Source organism: Oncorhynchus keta, chromosome 7 (assembly GCF_023373465.1).
Source record: "Oncorhynchus keta strain PuntledgeMale-10-30-2019 chromosome 7, Oket_V2, whole genome shotgun sequence".
NCBI lineage: Eukaryota > Metazoa > Chordata > Actinopteri > Salmoniformes > Salmonidae > Oncorhynchus > Oncorhynchus keta.
In genome coordinates, this window is record NC_068427.1 from 23830203 (window position 1) to 23853738 (window position 23536).

Here is a 23536-nt window from a genome sequence, read left to right on the forward strand (position 1 = left end):
AGTGGCCAGTGAGTGCGTGTGTTATGTTGTAAAATGTATAGAAACTGATCAGTTTCTAATATTGCAATATATAGAGCGATGCAGTAGTTGTGAAAATAGCCAAACATTGTCATGTCCAAACTCAGGGTAGCAAATTCTTAGGACTTATCACCATTTATCAGGATCATATTGGACATCCAATGAATGCTTAAGAATTACAATTAAAAACAGAGACAGATATTCTTTTGGATTTTTATGTAAAAAACAAACACAATTTAAATATGTGCTCTGAATATATAAACATATTCATTATATTTTGGTTATTAAAATAATTACATTAGACATCATGATACTCTGAATGTAATTGATTCTCTTTCACAATACATGCTGCTCTGACTTATTCTGGCATCCTACCTCCAGAGCAAGGCAGCATGGTCAGTTACAGGGTTTAATGTGGGTCTGAGAATCTCTACAGAGACAATGTTCTGTTAGGAGCGTTCTGTTCGGTCTGTTTTTGACAGTAGCGCACATGCAGTTCAGTGACGAGTAAAACTGTATTTCATATTACAGTAAACCTAATGTAATATAAATACGGTATCATTATTTAGATATCAGTCACATTAAAAGATAATTCAAAAGGTTCAATAAATAAGCAATGCAATCAGTCAAAGGAAAAAGGGGGAGAAGGGTAATCAATGCATATTTCTTGGATGTTTGCTTTCATTTCGCAGTGTGAGTGAATCAAGCTTGAGATTGGCGTTTTTGCTTGAGTGGTTGGTCTGGTTATATGGTTGACAGTCTGTCTGTGTCCTTTTGTTGGGGCAGGAGAAGGGGTGGGGTCTGGGCTCGCAGCAGTTTGGTAGGGTGGCAGTTAGTTTGGCAGCTGCTGTATCCAGGGTTGGCGAAGGGGTTGATGCTGGGTCTGGTGTTGGGACTGGGCCCCCGAGAACCAGGATCCAGGAAAACAAGGGGCTGCTGCAGGTGCTTCGTCGGGATCTGGGTCTGTAGAGCAGGGGGAAGGACAACCTGAGGAGCAAACAGACACACAAGGAAGCCCTAGACCAGGAGATCAGTGGTGGCATTTCCCTGTGGCCTGCTCTCTCCGGGTGAAGGTCTGATGTTTGGTCTCATCTGGTGGTCTGGTGCTGGGACTGGTACTGGATATCGGGAACTGGGTTGGTGCTGGTATTGTGACGGGGCCTGCAGAGGGGAGGAAGAACAACCTGATGATTAAGCAGGCACACAAGGTGGTACACAAGGTAGCCTACAAGGTAATAGGGACACAGGCACTCCCCTGTGGTCCGCCCACTCCGGGTGAAGGTCTGATGTTTGGTCCCTCCTCTGCCCCTTGTCTGGTGGTCTGCTGCTGGGACAGGTACTGGAAACTGGGAACTGTGCAGAGGGGAGGAACGTCAATGATGGCACTCCCCTGTGGTCTGCCTTCTCCGGGTGAAGGTTAGATGTTTGGTGCTCCGACTGGGCCTCCAGAGGGGAGGAAGGACAACCTGATGATCAAGCAAGCACACAAGGGAGCCCCTAGACCTGGAGGTCAGTGGTGGTACTCCCCTGTGGTCTGCTCCCTCTGGGTGAAGAATAGATGTTTGGTCCTTCCTCTGCACCTCATCTTGTGTTTTAGTGCTGGGACTGGTGCTGGATCTGCAGAGGGGAGGAAGGACAACCTCAGAGTGAGCAGACACACCTGGAAGCCAGTGACTCAGAGGTTAATGGAGGCAGTCCCCTGTGGGCAGGTCTCTCCAGCCGTAGGTTAGTATCTTTAAGGCAGTGTTTCCCAAACTCGGTCCTCTGGACCCCAAGGGGTGCTTGCTTTTTTGTTTTGTTGCCCAAGCCCTACACAGCGGATTCAAATAATCAACTAATCATCAAGCTTTGATTATTTGAGTCTTCTGTGTTGTGCTAGGGCAAAAAAATGTAACGTGCAACCCTTGGGGTCCTGAAGACCGAGTTTGGGAAACACTGCTTTAAGGGTTTCCTTCCTCAGCGCCCTTGTTGTGGTGGTGTTCTCTGAGTCTGGTCTCTCCTTCTGTTGAACTGCTCCGGATGGTTGGCGGTTGTATGGTCCTGGTCTGGATGGTGGCCTGAGAAGGGCAGATGGGGAAAAAAGTAGGGGAAGAGGGCTCTGGGCCAGGGGGTAGAGGAAGTAAAGCCAAGCCACGGCAGCGTGTGAATATGTACTGTATGTTCATATGGCATACCTACTTCTGTATCTCTGTGCTTTTTTGATAGTTTGTAAATTGAGGGTAGGCAACAACATCTCCTCCCCGCTGATCCTCAACACGGGGGCCCCACAAGGGTGCGTTCTGAGCCCTCTCCTGTACTCCCTGTTCACCCACGACTGCGTGGCCACGCACGCCTCCAACTCAATCATCAAGTTTGCGGACGACACAACAGTGGTAGGCTTGATTACCAACAACGACGAGACGGCCTACAGGGAGGAGGTGAGGGCCCTCGGAGTGTGGTGTCAGGAAAATAACCTCACACTCAACGTCAACAAAACTAAGGAGATGATTGTGGAGATGATTGTGGACTTCAGGAAACAGCAGAGGGAACACCCCCCTATCCACATCGATGGAACAGTAGTGGAGAGGGTAGCAAGTTTTAAGTTCCTCGGCATACACATCACAGACAAACTGAATTGGTCCACTCACACTGACAGCGTCGTGAAGAAGGCGCAGCAGCGCCTCTTCAACCTCAGGAGGCTGAAGAAATTCGGCTTGTCACCAAAAGCACTCACAAACTTCTACAGATGCACAATCGAGAGCATCCTGGTGGGCTGTATCACCGCCTGGTACGGCAACTGCTCCGCCCTCAACCGTAAGGCTCTCCAGAGGGTAGTGAGGTCTGCACAACGCATCACCGGGGCAAACTACCTGCCCTCCAGGACACCTACACCACCCGATGTTACAGGAAGGCCATAAAGATCATCAAGGACATCAACCACCCGAACCACTGCCTGTTCACCCCGCTATCATCCAGAAGGCGAGGTCAGTACAGGTGCATCAAAGCTGGGACCGAGAGACTGAAAAACAGCTTCTATCTCAAGGCCATCAGACTGTTAAACAGCCACCACTAACATTGAGTGGCTGCTGCCAACACACTGTCATTGACACTGACCCAACTCCAGCCACTTTAATAATGGGAATTGATGGGAAATGATGTAAATATATCACTAGCCACTTTAAACAATGCTACCTTATATAATGTTACTTACCCTAGTTTATTCATCTCATATGCATATGTATATACTGTACTCTGCATCATCGACTGCATCCTTATGTAATACATGTATCACTAGCCACTTTAACTATGCCACTTTGTTTACTTTGTCTACATACTCATCTCATGTATATACTGTACTCGATACCATCTACTGTATGCTGCTCTGTACCATCACTCATTCATATATCCTTATGTATATATTCCTTATCCCCTTACACTGTGTATAAGACAGTAGTTTTGGAATTGTTAGTTAGATTACTTGTTGGTTATCACTGCATTGTCGGAACTAGAAGCACAAGCATTTCGCTACACTCGCATTAACATCTGCTAACCATGTGTATGTGACAAATAACATTTGATTTGATTTGAAATTAACTCTAAGCTTTCAGAAATGTATTTAATTATATAGAAGCCTGTGATCAGTTAATTTGTGTGTCAGTGTATATCTATATCAGCTGCAAGTGTCTGCACCATCCAACACTTCACTTCCCTACACTGACAGACAGCTCACATTGCATTTCTCTGTTACCTCTTAAATGTCCAGTGTGTCTTTTATCACAGCCCGGCTGTGCTCTGGTAATGTGTAGAGAATGCTGAACATGCAGCCCCCTCACCTCCCCTCCCATCCATAGGGACATGTCTATACATTTTCATTAGCTGGGAAGGCAGTGGTATATGGATGGTTAGGAGAGTATCACTGTCAAGACATATACTGTTTGGACAGGTTGACTGGAGCCATAACTCCCCTATCTACTTGAAAGAAGGTTTAGAAAGGATAGAGGGCAGACATGTACATCAATTACAGTGTTATTAGTCTATTAGTACTTACAGGGATACTTCAGGGTTCTGGCCCTTTATCTACTACCCCAGAGTCAGATGAACGCATCCAGTATGAAGTTAAAGGTAGTTTCATGAGCCAATGCTAACTAGTGTTAGCACAATTCCTGGATGTCTATGGTATCTGCTAGCATGCTAGCAGTTACCACAGACTTTCAGTCATTGAGCTACCGCTAGTTAGCAACTTCCTTCAAACTGAATGGAGAGACATAAAAATGGTGTCCACGAGTTCATCTGACTCTGGGGAAGTAGATAAAGGGCCTCATTGCCAACATCCTGAAGTATCCCTTTAACACTGCATTTACATTTTTGATAAGAAGAAATAAGTAAATCTGTCCCACCGATTGATCTCTGTGTGTGTGTTTCCAGCATGTGGGTTTGTAGCAAGGTTAATATAATTTTGTGATTCAATATTTGTTTTTATATCTATTAGTTAGATTTCTATTTTAAATGCAGTTAGTTTTCAGACTTGATTTACTAGTTTTTGTTTAGTTTCTTTGTGATACATATATTTAGATTGTTTTTAGTGTTGGGGACAGAAAGTAGCTTATGCATGGGGGGCTCAGGGTCATTTATGCGTTGTAGACCTATAGTTCATTTTTTGGGTGTCACTTCTTGCCACTTGCAGTCAGTTAAGGTAATAAGGTGATGGGCCAGGATCATAGACTTGGATAGATATAACATCTCTGTGTCTGTGTCATAATGGCGTCTGGGGAGCCATTGTGGCCATCTCATCATGAAATAGAACATTTTCTTCTTCACAAGTCAAATTAATTGGCTGATCCCTCCTGATGACCCATCTGTCACCACTCATGCCAATCAGGTCATCAGGAGGGATCAGCCAATGATCAGCCAAAAACACTTTTGGTCACTATAGGACTCCACACAACTCCATGGCCAGGACATAGGTTTGGTTAGGTTTAAATTATAAAGCAATCTTAATGTGACTTGGACTCAAAGGATAAGTGCCTTGACTGGTGCAAGAAATATGGTGCAAGGAAACTCTTTGCCCATGTTTACACCAATCCAATGCTTTTTTAAACGTTGGTAGTAGATGTAAGAATAATCAGGTTCAACAAATGAAGTCATGGAACATTTAACATGTTTCTGTAATATTAATCATGTATCACTGACTAACCTCTTCGGGTTAATAACAACAGCTGCAGCAAAAACATAATCAACACAACACTTCTTCACAAATCTATCAGTTCGCAGCCAGCCAGCTTGAGTGTGTGTTTTCTGTTCAACCAAACAAGATTTTCTGGTTTATCTTCAAGCAGACCCTGAGTTCCAGAGAGGTGGTCCTTTGTTTTCTCAAGACTGATGACGGGCTGAATATTCCCTCTACGAACGCTTGGGATGACCTCAGACACAACATTTGGTGTGAATATTTGGTGCGAGGAAGCTATAATTCTGAATAACTGTGGTCGAGATGCTTGCTGAATTCAACGTGCTGGCATCTTGCGGGATTCCTGCTGCTTTCACGGCTGTACTTGTATTTGCTGAAGTACACAAGACTCTGCTTCCCTCATCAGTGGCTCCATCTCTGTTGAGCAAAGTGCCAGAGACGCACTTGGGTCCATATGGCAAGCTGCTGCAGGGGTTGGATGGAAGTTGGCTGCCAGAGAATTCTGTATGCATGCGAAGCGCTCACACAGTGACTTCAGGAGGACCTGAGCCAACTGTTTTGCAACAGTAGATGACTGTAAGTGTGCCTCAAGGTTGAGAAGACATGGCACCACATCAGACAGATTGAAGTTGGTCGGTGTAGATTGCGAACGGCTTCAGCAACTTCACAAGCTGTGCTAGCTTAGCCGAGTCGCTGGTCAGCAAGTTGGTCGGAGTGGATTGCGAACAGCTCTAGCAGCTTCTCAAGTTGCTCTAGCTTGGCCCAGTTGCGCTCTGTGCTCACCCTCTGATTTCTTTCCTGTTAGCTAGTGATAGTGATGCACAAACTAGACCAATTTGAAACAAAAAATATATACCTGCAATAGAGCATGTTGGGAAATATTATAATGATTGCTTTTGGCTTAACACTGGTTATTAACACTAACACATTGGTTATTTTACACAAATGAGTGTTAACTTACACTTACAGAGTTAATTTAACACATGAAACTAAAAATGTTACACTGAAAACTTTCCCAGAAATACTCATGTTGGAATTCTGGTCTGTGATTGAGAACGACTGATAAACAGAGAAGAGAGAAGAGCGGGAGGAAGAAGAGGATGAGGGGAGCTTGGAGAAAAACATGTATGCTAGAAGTTTCCTATGAGCCTAAAAAAATATCTAGAGAATTAATGAGTTAGCGCTGATGTACTTGCTAGTTAAGTGAATGAACCGCAAAACCACAACTAACCACAAGGCATACCATGCTAATATGGGCCTTTTTAAATTGGTGTGTGTGTGTGTGTGTGTGGAAGGAGGACAGTAGGACACCGTACATCTGGACAGACTACCCCCCAGAGATTTAGAGGGCTGAGGAGAGGTGGAAGAGGGAGAGTGAACGTGGGTGTGAGAAAAAACATTTGGCAGAACGTTTTGTGTTCTGTTGAATTTGATAGTTTTGCTGATTGGATGACACCATGGGAGTCGAGAAAGAAAGAGCTAGAAAGAGTGAGGGAGAGAGTGAAGAGTTGCAACATTTTCTGCTCAGCTGGATCTGCAGTATGGATTTACGTAAAGTGTTCCGACCCACCTGCGGGAGCTGTGTTTGGATCAACAGCAGGAAGCTTGTGATCCCGGCAGATGTTCTCTCCATACGCCCGTCGAGAATAACATAGTCAATAGATAAACAGATTTCTGTCTGAGGAACATTGGGCCTTTCAAAACAATTACGTATTTAGGATGCTCTATTTCGGGGTTGAGAAACTGACCTGGCCTGAAATATTGTGCCATAAGTTTGTCTTTCTCTCACATGTGTGTCCTGCCTTTAGGTTAATGTAAGTCCTGTGATACTGGTCAGTGGCTTGGCTGTACTCCAGCTGTGTTCTTTTTTCCTGCGTGTGTTTATCGCTTGTTTCTTGAGAGGGAAAAGACCTTGCTACTTACGTGCCTCCGGTTTGGTCTCCCTCTCAATCAGTGGGGCTAACACACACGCATATACTTACAAATCTTCTCTCCCTGGGCGGTCATGGTCAGTCAGGCCAGTGAGTCATCAGTCTCAGGAGGATGAACAGATTACTGGGTGGAAAAGATGTGTGTGTGGGATGGGGGGACTGGGAGAGTGGTGGGAATTGAAGATGAACTCCTCAGTGATTTCTAGTTTTTCCTCCTGTTTGGATCATGGTGTTCCCGAGGTCTTCCCAAGGGAGGAAGGCTGGAATGCCGAGAGGGAGGTAGCGGCACTTACTGCTGTTTATCTTCCTGTTCCACCGTGTGTGTGTGTGTGTGTGTGTGTGTGTGTGTGTGTGTGTGTGTGTGTGTGTGTGTGTGTGTGTGTGTGTGTGTGTGTGTGTGTGTGTGTGTGTGTGTGTGTGTGTGTGTGATTGTTTGCTAATGTAGATTGTTGGTTGAGAAGATCAGAGATCAGGGAACTAACCTCCAACAGACAGTATTGCTATTATTTGGGGAAGTTTTATTAGTCGTAATGTACGGGATACATATGCTATACACCGTCCAAAGAAATGCTTACACACAGGTCACAGAAACAGCATATGCCTGACACCTGACTCCCCCATTGTAAAAATGCCTACATTTGTAGGAGGTGTTCATGTGTGTAGTGTATGTGTTTTCATAGGGATCCCTGGGTGGGCTACTCCCAAGTTAATGCTCCTCTGCCCTCATTCTTCGAGTGTGTCAGGTATGCCCCTCTGTGTGTTCCTTCTCTGTGCCAGGCAGGGAGAGGATTAGATGATGGATAAGCACAGCGGAACCCCTCTATTCAGCCTGGTTTAAAGCTCAGTCTGATCTGCCATGGTACCACTAAAGCACATCTAGTTTTTTTCCTCTGTCTCTCTCCCACACAGACTGACAATAGAAATACCTGCCTCTCTGTCTTCTCCCACATTATTAACTCTATACAGTTGATCAGTAATGTATTTAATATCACATATCCCAACTGCAGATCCACTCCATATGCAATTGGCCTTATCCATAGGATCCCATACTCTATAAGATCCACTATGCCAACAGAATGAAGGTCCACTCTGTTTACATGAGGCCTAGTCTGTAAGCTCAGCTATCCCAACAGAGTGGTTAGAGTGAACACGTCCCAAGGTATTGTGTTGACATTTATGGGTGAAGTGGGTGAAACCTAATCCTCAGCTGTAGTTAATGTGTAACGGTGTAATACATCCCCTCGTCTGACACTTGGGCAGCAGAAAGGGTGGGGGTGTAAGAAGAGAGGGAAGGAGTAGGGGGATGTAGGGGAAGAAAAGGGTAATTGAGAGAGAGACTTTAGTCAAGCTCTTTGGGTCTTGACCTAGTCTACTAGCCCCCCGGTCATCCCTCCCCCCTAGCCTCAGCCCTCTCTGGTGCTCTGCTGGTGATTATAAGGAGGCTGATGACTTAACTAGATCTGTTAAGCAATGTTCTGTGTTTTCACCTATTCTGCCATGCTCTGTCATTTTTAGACCCCATAGGTCACCCCAGCCTCTACTTACTAGAGCAGATATGGAGACCAGACCAGGATAAGGTTCAGGGGTCACAGTAACATCATTTATGAATCTGGCGTTATTGAAATGGATGTCTTAGAGTTACATGTGAGTAGCTCGGGGAAGCTTTTGTTATTGGAGTCTGTGACCAGGTCAGTAAATGGAAAGCACTGTTTGTGTAATTGTGTGTGTGAGTGTGTCAGACTGATGGGTATTTGAACTGGCCTAAGAAGGGAACATTTGCTTAGTTTGTGTCCAGTCTCTAACACAACTTAGGACCTCTCCATGGCAACTATCAAAATTCACATCGGTCATGAGCCATTTCTCTTTGATGTTCTGTTTATAAATAATACTTTTTCAAATGTTACAGATAAACAGCACGTCTGTTTCTCCTCTGCCCCACATCTCCCATCAGTTTAGTTCATGACTGGCTTATTATCTATGTTGTGTGTTTCTAGAACACATTGGCTAGGTCTCAAGTCATTAACCTGTGACATTATTAAGTAGTTGTAACCTTTTCATGCTCTTTAGGGAATGTGAAGGTCATGGCTCATCATTAGGGATATTTCTCTGTTACCTTTCAACTTTCAGAATCACCATGCAGATTCCCAGGCTCTCTTTTTTTAGTAATTTAGCATACATTTTAATTATTTTTTTTGTACTGATCCCCCATGGGAATCGAACCCACAACCCTGGCGCTACACAGGACTAAATATCACCATACAAATAAAATCAAATGAATAGAAGCTTTCTGGCTGCACAGATTTGTAATGCCTGCCGTACACAGCACATATTGTTCTGTTGATGAATTGACAGCTGTCTGGATGTCTTTCTTGAGATCTGTCCTTCATAAGCCAGTTTTTGGCTTGTTTGTGCAGCTGTTTGTCTGTGAAGCTCAGATAATGCAGTGAATAAGGAGGGAGTGATAACTTACATACACACACACACACACACACATACACACAACCCCCTACGCCCCACACCCCTCACGTGTGTAACTGGGTCACATGGTGAGCTCATGGGGTTATCCCAGGGTTAGCGGTTTAGGTTCAGATGTGGAGGACCAGAGGTGAACCTCCTGACTTTCTGTCCCCTCTGAGAGAGATGTTTCCCCCTGTCCCTCCCCTCTGAGAGAGATGTTTCCCCCTGTTCCTTCCCCTCTGAGAAAGATGTTTCCCCCTGTTCCTTCCCCTCTGAGAAAGATGTTTCCCCCTGTCCCTTCCCCTCTGAGAGAGATGTTTCCCCCTGTCCCTCCCCTCTGAGAGAGATGTTTCCCCCTGTCCCTCCCCTCTGAGAGAGATGTTTCCCCCTGTTCCTTCCCCTCTGAGAAAGATGTTTCCCCCTGTTCCTTCCCCTCTGAGAAAGATTTTTCCCCCTGTCCCTCCCTTCCCCTCTGAGAGATGTTTCCCCCTGTCCCTCCCTTCCCCTCTGAGAGAGATGTTTCCCCCTGTCCCTCCCTTCCCCTCTGAGAGAGATGTTTCCCCCTGTCCCTCCCTCCCCCTCTGAGAGAGATGTTTCCCCCTGTCACTCCCTCCCCCTCTGAGAGAGATGTTTCCCCCCGTCCCTCCCTCCCCCTCTGAGAGAGATGTTTCCCCCTGTCCCTCCCTTCCCCTCTGAGAGAGATGTTTCCCCCTGTCCCTCCCTCCCCCTCTGAGAGAGATGTTTCCCCCTGTCCCTCCCTTCCCCTCTGAGAGAGATCATTTCCCCTTCCGTCACCCTCCATGACTGGGCCCCTTCAAATAGCTTTGTTCCTTCAATATAATTGTTATTACCATTAGTCCATTATGTTGCTTTCGGGGCCTTTGCCACGCCTAAAACACTGTTTTCCCTTAAAAAATATATGGGAAACACTGTAAGTTGTGTGTTGAAGCTGAGGTGAGGTTGGATGGACATAGACATACCTAAAGTAGAAAAGAGTCAAATCATCTCCATGTTTCGTCAGTGTTATGTTTTTAAAGTGGTAGACATACTAACCACCCAGCCCATGTCTAGAAAAATAGAGCAACATTTATAATTTTGCTGTACAGAACATGCGGATACTGATACATGTTGAAAGGTCTGCTAGTGTAATATGGTTTAGTGGTCACCCCTTCTGTTGTCTGGACCATAAGGTCACGCACTCAAGCCTGACTGGTATATGGTTACTGTACTTTGCAACACACACACACACACACACACACACACACACACACACACACACACACACACACACACACAAACCGGTGTATAGTTACTTTACCATACATCAGATATGTTATTAGTTCTTATGGAATCATGGTGATTTGTGGGAGCAGATTCCTGTTATGGTCCTTCTCTCTGTCATGTGAGTGACTGTCGGCTCTAATTCACACGACCTGAGAACGCTGACGTAGCCATGACTGGTTCTTTATTCTGCTTTCCTTAAAGAACAGATGCTCCATTCATTTCTCTCAACGTTGCCCTACTTTTTGTTGTTGCCCCGTCGGCTTCTTGGACTATTAATTTATTCAGCTTGATATGATTCTATTATATTTCAGATTTCCTGAGCGCTCTGTGGTGGTATCTGACAAGCTAAGCCAGTCATATGATGGTATATACTTACTTTATATCTCAATCTCTGACATATACAGTATTGTCTTATAATACGCCCTCTATGCATTGTTGAGCCAGTGTGAAGGCAGATTTATCATTTTAACTGAACCTAGATCAGAGCCACTCATCAATCCCTGTCATCTCTATTCCCATCACCTTCAACAAAGAACAGGCATGAGAACAATGGTGCATGTCAGTTGTAGTGGGCTCTAATGTCATAATGTAGCGTTGTAGACTGGGTGTATGTGATCACTAGGGCCGGGACGATATACTAGGACTAGGAATTGCCAGGGCCCTCACAATACGATATTATCACGATACTTAGGTGCCAATCTCACAGCTCACGATTCTGTATGTATTGTGATTTGATGTTCAAAACATATTGCTCTGTATGTCTGCTGCAGAGAGACGAGAGAGCATGAGAATTTATTTTGATCAGTCATTGCAATAAAGGTGTGGACTCGAGTCACAAATGTGATGACTTGACTTGATAGAAAATAAAACAACATGATACTTGACTTGAAGCCTTGCAAAAAAAAGCACTTGCAAAAACAAAAATGGATTGGCTAGTGAAATGCACACTCTGCCCTCTGATTGGACCAGAAATCTATCAATCAACAAAGGTCTGGTGAACTACATTAGCGCAGTGAGAAGGTTTTGGGGCAGTCCTGTGAAACTGAAGGGGAAAAGACATAAACACATCCGAGGTGTACAGTTAATTCGTAAAGTACCGCTTTACTTTGTCCACATTTTGTTACGTTACAACGTTATTCCAAAATGGGTTACATTTTTCCCTCATCAATCTACAAACAATAGCCCATAATGCAACGCTCGTCTGATGAAGAAGAAATGGACCAAAGCGCAGCGTGGTAGGTGTTCATGATATTTATTGCAATCTGAACAATAGAACAAAAATAACAAAGCGAGAAACGAACAGTTCTGTAAGGTAATTAAAACTATACAGAAAACATAAAATGCCCACCATAGTCACAACCTGGCCTAACCAAAATAGAGAATAAAAACCTCTCTATGGCCAGGGCGTGACAGTACCCCCAAAGGTGCGGACTCCGGCCGCAAAACCTGACTCTAAAGGGGAGGGTCCGGGTGGGCCTCCTTAATGGCGGCAGCTCTGGTGCGGGACATAGACCCCCCCTCCGCCTCTGGCTCCCCCCACTTTGGTGGCGCCTCTGGTGCGGGGACCCTTGCCGCCGACCCCGGACTGGGGCTGCCTCTCGTGCCTGCTTCGCTGACTTGCCTCATGTCACCGCCTCTCAGCTTTAGCTACCTCCAGTTCCTCTTTCGGATGGCGATATTCCCCAGCCTGTCTCCAGGGTCCCTCTACGTCCAGGATTTCCCAAGTCCACGAATCCTGAACCCTCTGCTCCTCCTTACCACGCTGCTTGGTCCGCTTGTGGTGGGTAGTTCTGTAACGCTCGTCTGATGAAGGAGTGGACCAAAGCACAGCGTTGGAAGGTGTTCGTGATATTTATTGCAGTCTGAACGCTAGAACAAAAATAACAAAGCGAGAAATGAACAGTTCTGTAAGGTAACTATACAGAAAACATAGAAATAAGGAAACTAGAAAGCCCACCCTAGTCACAACCTGGCCTAACCAAAATAGAGAATAAAAACCTCTCTATGGCCAGGGCGTGACACATAATGACAAAGCAAAAACAGGTTTTTAGATGTTTTTTGCCAAGTGTGTATGTGTAATGTAATATATATATATTACATTACACATACACACTTGGCAAAAAACATCTAAAAACCTGTTTTTGCTTTGTCATTATAAATTAAATTGCACATTTGTCTAAGGAAATATGAGGTGTTTCATGAAATGTTTTGTAAAAGGATAGTTCATTAAATTTCAATATTTTCCTAATGTTCTTGTGCTTCTTTACATCAAAACAAAGGAAAGACATGATATTTTGGTTATTTATAGCAGAGTATGGTATAATTTTAATGGTCCGGCCCACTTGACATCTCCCTAGGCCGTATGTGGCCCACGATGCGAAATGAGTTTGACACCCCTGATATATATATATATAACTGAAATATCACATTTCCATAAGTATTCAGACTCTTTACTCAGTACTTTGTTGAAGCACATTGGCAACGGTTACATCCTCGAGTCTTCTTGGGTATGACGCCAAAAGCTTGGCAACCTCTGGAGTATCTTCCATTCTTCTCTGCAGATCCTCTCAAGCTCTGTCAAGTTGGATGGGAAGCGTCACTTCACAGCTATTTTCAGGTCTCTCCAGAGATGTTTGAGCAGGTTCAAGTCCGGGCTCTGGCTGGGCCACTCAAGGATATTCAGAGACTTGCGTTGTCTTGGCTGTGTGCTTAGGGTCGTTGTCCTGTTGGAAGGTGAACCTTCGCCAAGTCTGAGTTCCTGAGCACTCCGGAGAAAGTTTTCCTCAACGATATCTCTGTACTTGCTCCGTTCATCTTTGCCTCGATCTTGACTAATCTCCCAGTCCCTGCCAATGAATAACATCCCCACAGCATGATGCTGCCACTGCCATGCTTCACTGTAAGGATGGTGCCAGGTCTCCTCCAGACGCTTGGCATTCAGGCCATAGAGCTCAATCTTGGTTTTATCAGACCAGAGAATCTTGTTTCTCATGGTCTGAGAGTCATTAGGTGCTTTTTGGCAAACTCCAAGCGGGCTGTCATGTGCCTTTTACTGAGGAGTGGCTTCCGTCTGGCCACTCTGCCATAAAAGGCCTGATTGGTGGAGAGCTGCAGGGATGGTTGTTGTTCTGGAACTATTGATCCCCCCCCTTCACTAGACGATACAAGTATTGCGATACTCGTCAGTATCGTGGCGAGGAAACAAAACACAATGTGAATTTTACTTATTTAGGAAAACATCATTATGTTTTCATCCAGACTAGAGCACCCAATATTTCATATACAGCAGGTATTTTTAAGGACCAAGAAGTTTGATCTGATTTGTGTTTTCTTTTTTTGCCATGTAAAATACACAGCCCTAGTAATGACTACAGGTAAAGACAAACAGGGGAACTGGTGCCCTGAGTAAGCATCTAAGAGATGTGGCTGATACGGTAATAGTTTTAATGGTAATCAGCTGTGCTGTTCTGTAGTGGTGGCTGGAGGGGTCTGGGAGAGATGGGGAAATGGAGGAAGTTATGAAGCATCTCTCTCTCTCGCGCCCTCTCTCTCCCTCTCGCCCTCTGTTTGTTTACACTACCACTCGCTGTCCTTAGAGGCTTTGTTTTGACCTTTTTGTTTCCATGTGGACCTGGTCCCATGTCAGAGGTGATTGCGTCAGGGTTATTCCTTCCATGGCAACAAACACCTTCCTTACATGACCAGAAAAAGCCCTTGGGTGTTTTGTTGGGAAATGGAACAATGTATGTGGGCAAACACACACACACTTCTGGACAATGGAACTGCTTCTGTAGCTACGGTCCAAATGGCCTAGCAGACACCTGTATACTCCCATATGGAGTCACTGAGTCAGCCCATTAGTGTGTTCCTCTTTCTCCCTCTAAGTACCTCTCTGGCTTCAGTAGAGTTCTTTGTTTCTATTTCAATAGATATCCCAGATGGTTCCTTGAATAAATATTTAAACTGGTGGTTTCTTGGCCAGTCCTGGTCAACCACAAGGATTTCAGAAGTGTCTTAATGATGTTCTGATATTACCTTCTTGGACAATCCAAAACGGGGTCTGTTGAAGCCATAACTCCCATAAAAAGGACATGTTTTTTACTGTCAAATCCCTCATCTCACATATTGGCTAACTTCTGCAATCCAGGAGTAGCTAATACCAGAGGACTGTTGCCAAATCCTTTATTCTGTGGTGTATTTATTATGTCTCGCAATGGAAACCATTTACCGTTATAAGAACCAAACGGAAGCAAACAGAGAAAATGGAATGAAACGGAGGGACCTACCTGAATATGTCAAGTAGAAACTCTTGTTTTCGCTGCGAAACGTTTTCCATTTCGAGTAAACGGTTTAGATTAAATGTTTTGCAACAGAATCTGCGTAATGAATACACCTCTGGTGTGATCATTGAAAGTAAACATGGGTGTTGGTCTGACAACCTCTTGTCACACACTCAATGACTTGAAGGCCCCGCCTCCTCCTCCTTGTTTGGGAGATGGGATACTTCCTGTATGGGATCAAAACACACATTATTTTTTTAATGTTTTGCTGAAAGAGACAGAGTGAGTGAGAGAGAACATGAGATACAGATTGTGTAAGAGAAAGGTAGGTAAAGTAATAGATTAATTCATGTGAGTGCTTGTTTGGTAGGGGGTCTCTCCCAAGTCACAGAGGTCACTGACACACACCCACACACTCCTTATGTGCTCCCTTTTCCAGATTCCAGAGCTTTCTAAAAGGAGAGTGATGCAGACCCTTCTCCTCTTTGCCAGCTTAAAAGCCAAGGATAAGGGCCCTTCCCACTTAAGAAAGAAGGGCTTTCTCCTTCCTTTAGTCCACATCCTACATTCTACAGTAGTATACAGTCACACAGGAAGACAAGCCAGAGACAGAGCAGGGGTACTCAGACTCTCTCAAGCCTGCAGTAGCTCAAAGAGAGGGTTGGCTCACTCAATAAAACAAAACGGCTCTCTCCCTCTCTCAATACCGTATTTGTTCATAGAGAGAAAGAGCAGACTCCAGAAATGCTGCTGTCCTCCTAAGCCACCCACTTGCTCCTTCATAGACTCTATTTCAAGAGAAAGGGAGAGACAAAGAGAGACGGCGATTACAAGAGAGCGCAGAAGCAACAGTATCTCACCTTCACATCGCACACTGTAGGGAGAGTAATCGCCAGTTTGTAGGTCAAGTGCTGAGAGTCTCACTGGGGATGATGGTGCTTCAGCTTCAGCCTCTTCTGATTTACTGGTGTTTTATAGGTCACACAACTCTCCATTATTCAGAGAACAGTCTCACAACACTGAAAACATACACAGATGCTAGTGTGTGTGTGTTTTATTTGGCCAGTGCAACTTTTATATAGAAGTGTGTATCAGTTTTATGAGTAATTTATTTGAGAACAATGTGAGTGGGTGTGTGTTTGTGTATGTGTGTGCGTATTAGTGCGTGTTGTATTCCTGTAGGATTGTTAAGGAATGTTTATTATTTTATTGTGTGCAACAATAACCGCCCAAAAGTAATGATCCGTAGGCACACAAACAGACCTCTATACAGCATCCATCACGAACATACAGTGCCTTGCGAAAGTATTCGGCCCCCTTGAACTTTGCGACCTTTTGCCACATTTCAGGCTTCAAACATAAAGATATAAAACTGTATGTTTTTGTGAAGAATCAACAACAAGTGGGACACAATCATGAAGTGGAACGACATTTATTGGATATTTCAAACTTTTTTAACAAATCAAAAACTGAAAAATTGGGCGTGCAAAATTATTCAGCCCCTTTACTTTCAGTGCAGCAAACTCTCTCCAGAAGTTCAGTGAGGATCTCTGAATGATCCAATGTTGACCTAAATGACTAATGATGATAAATACAATCCACCTGTGTGTAATCAAGTCTCCGTATATATGCACCTGCACTGTGATAGTCTCAGAGGTCCGTTAAAAGCGCAGAGAGCATCATGAAGAACAAGGAACACACCAGGCAGGTCCGAGATACTGTTGTGAAGAAAAAAACACATAACTGAAATATTACATGTACATAAGTATTCAGACCCTTTACTCAATACTTTGTTGAAGCACCTTTGGCAGAGATTACAGCTTCAAGTCTTCTTGGGTATGACACTACAAGCTTGGCACACCTGTATTTGGGGAGTGTTGCTGCATAGCCATTTGCAGGTCTCTCCAGAGATACTCAATTGGGTTCCATTTTCCTCTGCAGATCCTCTCAAGCTGTGTCAGGTTGGATGGGGAGCGTTGCTGAACAATTATTTTCAGGTCTTTCCAGAGATGTTTGATCGTGTTCAAGTGTGGCTGGGCCACTCAATGACATTCAGAGACTTGTTCTGAAGCCACTCCAGCATTGTCTTGGCTGTGTGCTTAGGGTCATTGTCCTGTTGGAAGGAGAACCTTTGCCCCAGTCTGAAGTCCTGAGCGCTCTGAAGCAGATTTTCATCAAGGCTCTCTCTGTACTTGGATCTGGTCATCTTTCCCTCGATCCTGACTAGACTCCCAGTCCCTGCCGCTGAAAAACATCCCTACAGCATGATTCTGCCACCACCATGCTTCACTGTAAGGATGGTGCCAGGTTTTCTCCAGACGTGACGCTTGGCATTCAGGCCGAAGAGTTCAATCTTGGTCTCATCAGACCAGAGGATCTTGTTTCTCATGGTCTGAGAGTCTTTAGGTGCCTTTTGACAAACTCCAAGCTGGCTGTCATGTGCCTTTTACTGAGGAGTGTCTTCCGTCTGGTCACTCTACCATAAAGGCCTGATTGGTGGTTCTGCAGAGATGGTTGTCCTTCTGGAAGGTTCTCCCATCTCCACAGAGGAACTCTAGAGCTCTGTCAGAGTGACTATTGGGTTCTTGGTCCCCTCCCTGACCAATGCCGTTCTCCCCTGATTGCTACAGGGGTTCTTCTTTTAAAAGTTGTGGTGTACTGCAGCACAGCTTGCGGGGTGCCGCAGATTTCGTTATTTAAGTGTACGCCATTGTTGCCAGAATGACGCAATTTACCACAATCTGCCAACATCTACCACAAACGGTTGCGCCATAAGCTCCAAACCTTTAAAGGAAGAACCACTGTAAGTTTGGCCGGGCAGCCAGCTCTATGAAGAGTCTTGGTGGTTCCAAACTTCTTCCGCTTAAGAATGATGGAGGCCACTGTGTTCTTGGAGACCTTCAATGCTGCAGAAATGTTTTGGTACCCTTCCCCAGATCTGTGCCTTAACACAATCCTGTCTCGGAGCTCTACGGACAATTCCTTCGACCTCATTGCTTGGTTTTTGCTCTGACATGCACTGTCAACTGTGGGACCTTATATAGACAGGTGTGTGCCTTTCCAAATCATGTCCAATCAAAAGAGTTTACCACTGGTCGAATAAGGCTGTATGTAACAACATTTGGAATAAGTCAAAGGGTCTGAAAACTTTCCGAAGGCACTGTATGTAGAAGGGTAAAAGTGATTAGTCATCAGGATGTATGAAAAAATATGATTGTGTGTGTAGAGAGTCAGTATAAATGTGTGTGTGTGTGTGTGTGTGTGTGTGTGTGTGTGTGTGTGTGTGTGTGTGTGTGTGTGTTTCATTCACTCATGTTGATGGTGGTGACCGCAAGTGTTCTGTAGTTACTACCATAACACCCTCAAATTATTCTCAATGAATTGCAATGGGTTTGTTTAATGGAATATGGGATTTTCATCAGCCACATTCTTTCTCTCTCTCGTGAGTCTGTTATATAGGGAAATGTTCTAAAGTGTTCTGTACTAGCTGCAGTTTTCCTGACATCTGGCAAACATATGAGGTTTCTTTATTCACACACACACACACTGATGGCTACACTGTGAGCGGGTCAGAAGGCCTGAGAATTTCTCTAAAACAATTGTCACATTTTCTCTAAGGAATGAATGGGAATTTGGCATGTGATAATTCCTGGACTTGCCTCGGATAGTTGTGTGTGTGTGTGTGTGTGTGTGTGTGTGTGTGTGTGTGTGTGTGTGTGTGTGTGTGTGTGTGTGTGTGTGTGTGTGTGTGTGTGTGTGTGTGTGTGTGTGTGTGTGTGTGTGTGTTTCTACAGTATATTTGTCTCGTACACTAATGGTTCCTACAGTAGATTGCTCCTACTTTATCTACCATGTCCAGTGACATGTTAAAGAGCCAGTTTCCATGTCAATGCCATATGTTATCCTTCCTGTCCACAACTCTCTTCTATGGGTTTTAACAATGGACATTGGATTGTTTTGTATCAGGGAATCTCCACATTCATTTTTACGAGCAGGTCATTATGAGTAGTTTGGCTTTGTTGTCAGTCACACATGTTTTGTCGTGGTGATTACACATTGGGCCAGTAGTTATCCTGACCATGTGACCTGACCAGGGGAAACGCAGGGCCTTAGTTCTGACCGGGTCTTCTTTGACCTGGACCTGTGTCCCAGTCACATGTTAATATTGTGGTCATGCTCAGTCGGTCATGCGTGACCATAGTGGTGACTGCTTGGTGCGTTCATTAACCTGGCTGTGTGTGTGACTGGCAGGTGCGTGTTTGACTGGCAGGTGCATTTTTGACTGGCAGGTGTGCATGTGAAGCTGTTTCTGTGGTCATGTGTGTGACATGATTACACTTGTATTTTTTACATTGTGGCTCAGCGCTTATAATTATAGGACCAGTTACAGGCAGTAGACTATATATGTGTGTGTGTCACTAAGGGAAACAGAAGGAAACAGGAGCTAGCTCTACAGTCCAGTGTACATTTCCCTTGTCTTTATTGAGTTTAACCAGAGGAAATGTAAGATTTATGTCTATATTTAAGAACTAATGTACGTCTTTAATCCTAGTTGCAATGCTACTTAGCCATATGATGTGTGACTAGTTTTCTGTGTATTGATTTCGGCAGAGAGAAGCCAGCCTCTGCACACTGTGCCAAGCCAAGCACTCGCACGCACAAGAATGACTCAAATGGCACGGCACAAGACACACACTGTTTACTGAACCAGTAGTACCAGCCAGTAGCCTCGTCTTCCAAGTAAGGCAGTGAGATCCTCCTGCACTCCTTTTCTCTCCTCCTCTCCCCCTTTCCTCCTGCTCTCTTCTCTTCTTCCCGCCCAACTCCAGAGAAGGCTAGGAATGTCATGCTGCATATCCCAGCCAGTCAGAGTGGGTAAAGGAAATATTCTCCTCTCCTCCCAGGCTGTCTACAGTTTGTGGTTACAGACAGTGTGGTCAACACAGCTGATGGTTTGAAATCAGTTGTAGGCAGTTAAATGGTGTTGGTTGGTTGTGGTAATTTTACAAGTATATGACCTCATCAATCATACGTCAATTACAATGGGGAGAAATGAGGCAAAAGTGACCATAAAAAGATATTAGAGTGAAAGAGATGTTCTGGATATTCTTTCTGGACTTTTAATAAAAGTGGTTGGATTAGAGACAAAGCGTTGTTGGCGTGGGTTAGAATCAGAATATGTGGAGCTGGTAACCTCAATAACCCCTTCTGTGGGCATTGTGTCTAGCACACACACACCCACACACACACAGCCTCCTTGATCTTCCTACTATCCCAAATCTGCTAGTCACCTGTGTGGAGAGGTGGAGCGTGCTGTACAGACCATAAAAACATCTCTGGAAAAGAGACATGGACCACAGCAGACCACTGTTGGCATACCAAGCCACACCATTGGAGCATGTATTCTTTACAGCACAACTGCTAATAGGGAGACATCTGTGCACAAGCCTACCACAAACAACAACCAAACTGGATCCCTAGTGGCCGGGTGTGCAGGCTTTCCGCAAAATGGATGAGGAAGGAAGGGGGAAGCAAGCAAAGAACTACAACCATCACCACCGCTCAAGATCACTACCAGAACTCACATCTGGACAGGAAGTTTGGATCACTACACAACAAACTCCAGGATCAGTTCTGAGAACAGCCCCAACACTGAGATCCTATTTGGTAGAGACTGACATGGGCGTATTCAGGAGAAATATAATTCACCTTTGTCCTACTGGTGATCCCCCAGTGCTTTCACTAGATCAGGCAGGGTTTCAAAAGCTCTAGAAAGGCTGGACTTGTAAAGACTGAAAAGAAACCTAAGTTCAGTATCCTCAGAAAAGGAACAGTTCACATGAGAACAGAACAGTGCTGAGCTAAAAGGAGGAGATGTAGCATGATGTACTACACTACCCATAATGGTCTGGAACGATATCCGGTGTTATTTTTAGGAAACTGTTTAGTAAGTTAACACTATGGTGTCCCGTCTCTATATTCTTAAAGGATTCGGACATGTCGCAGCAGTGTAGAAGGGAGATTCCAGATGTGACAAATGTGCAGGAAGGCTTGGTTAGAGGGAGTGTACAGTTGGGATAGAGATAGCACTGTGTGCGAACTCTGTGAGAAAGGGACAGATTGCTAGAGGCAGAATGTTTCCTATGCTGAGGCAGTGAAGAGAATAGAGGATAGCCCAGGGGTGAGGATTCGACTGGGAGCCCTCTAGTGAGTTGTCCTGATCAACTGCACTGAGCCGATGGAGTGGAAGTCACAGAAGAGAGATGTGGTAGTTGCAGCAGCAGATAAATATTTGGGTATGAGAGATTTTAATGCAGAATATCTACAATAAGTTTTGAGAGAATGGGTTCCATTCTCCCAGGCTGATGGTCTGGTGTAGGATCGTTTAGGGCCAACGTAGTGGAATGGGGTGGTGTGTTTTTGGGGATAGTGTATAGGTGCACGGTTAGATGGTGGTGCAATTTTCTTTCCCCTTTTTTTTGTGACCAAAATGTGCTATCCACACTCTGACCTGTGAAAGGCAGCAATACGCAACACGGTATTTAGCACAACAGGCTAATCTGGTGATGATTGAATGGTCCAATTGGATGCTCCATAGGTTGTGGGTTCAAACACAGTGTAAGCTGTCTACTTTGTTAATTCTAATAATACTGTAGTTGAAACTACAATGAATACACAAACCACCCCTGGGTCCGGAGAAAGGAGAGTTAAGTTATCTCCATGGTTTTCCCCTCAGTGAAATCCGTATCTGTGGGAAAGGAAGTAAGGAAGACCCCATCCCCTTCTCTGCCCTCGTCTCTCTTCTTTCCCCTTTTTCCTCCATCTTTCAGGAGAAAATGCTAATGTCAGTGCTGTATGCATTCTGAGGCTGACCAGACACACACTCGGAGCAGGAAGACTTTTGTTTTAGTTTCTGAAAACAACAACAAGCAGTCTTCTTCCACATTCTGACTTCCTGATATGAGCAGTTGAGATAATACCCATAGCCATTCCTCTTCACTCCAGCTGAGGAGGTAAGGAGGAGAGCCATGTTTATGAATGAGTGAGATCTTATGTACTTTCTGTGCTAGAACAGAGGAAATACCTTCAAGCCAGACACAAAACATTGTTATGACTGACTGCCATTGTATCTCATTCAATAAAAAGCTAAGCAGTGGTCTGACTGTCCATACCGCAGTTTCACAATCACTGTGTGTGTGTGTGTGTGTGTGTGTGTGTGTGTGTGTGTGTGTGTGTGTGTGTGTGTGTGTGTGTGTGTGTGTGTGTGTGTGTGTGTGTGTGTGTGTGTGTGTGTGTGTGTGTGTGTGTGTGTGTGTGTGTGCATGTGTCTGCATGCATGCACATTAAAGGTCGACCGATTATGATTTTTCAACACAGATACCGATAAGATTATTGGAGGACCAAAAAAGCCGATACCGATTAATCGGCAGATTTTTATTTGTAATAATGACAATTACAACAATACTGAATGAACACTTATTTTAACTTAATATAATACATCAATAAAATCAATTTAGCCTCAAATAAATAATGAAACATGTTCAATTTGGTTTAAATAATGCAAAAACAAAGTGTTGGAGAAGTAAAAGTGCGATATGTGCCATGTAAGAAAGCTAACGTTTAAGTTCCTTGCTCAGAACATGAGAACATATGAAAGCTGGTGGTTCCTTTTAACATGAGTCTTCAATATTCCCAGGTAAGACGACTTAGGTTGTAGTTATTATAGGAATTATAGGACTATTTCCCTCTATACCATTTGTATTTCATTAACCTTTGACTATTGGATGTTCTTTAATGTTTACGCGCCTGCTTCTGCCTACCACCGATCAGTCAGATACTTAGATACTTGTATGCTCAGTCAGATTATATGCAACGCAGGACACGCTAGATAATATCTAGTAATATCATCAACGAGGTGTAATTAACTAGTGATTATGATTGATTGATTGTTTAATGCTAGCTAGCAACTTCCCTTGGCTGACTGCATTCGCGTAACAGTCTCCTTGTGGAATGCACAAGGACTAGTTAACTGTAAGGTTGCAAGATTGGATCCCCCGAGCTGACAAGGTGCCGTTCTGCCCCTGAACGAGGCAGTTAACCCACCGTTTCTAGGCCGTCATTGAAAATAAGAACGTGTTCTTAACTGACTTGCCTAGTTAAATAAAGATTAAATAAAGCTGAAAAAAAATATATATATACCGAATTCCGATTGTTATGAAAACTTAAAATTGGCCCTATTTAATCGGCCATTCCGATTAATCAGTCGACCTCTAGTGCACATGCACTTCAGGCTATTGCAGCAACATTTTAGGGAGAGAGGTCTTGGAATGAGGGACTGATTCTCCCACATGCCAGGCATGGGTTGAAGTCAGCCGCTGAGGGTTTTTGGGATAGACTGGGGG

The 23536-nt window shown here is 44.4% G+C and overlaps 1 protein-coding gene across 1 annotated transcript in view; it reads left to right on the forward strand.

Moving 5' to 3' along the window:
• Positions 1-23536, forward strand: part of LOC118386161 (collagen alpha-1(IV) chain-like) — a 66143-nt gene that overhangs the window by 380 nt on the left and 42227 nt on the right. The window lies entirely within an intron of this gene.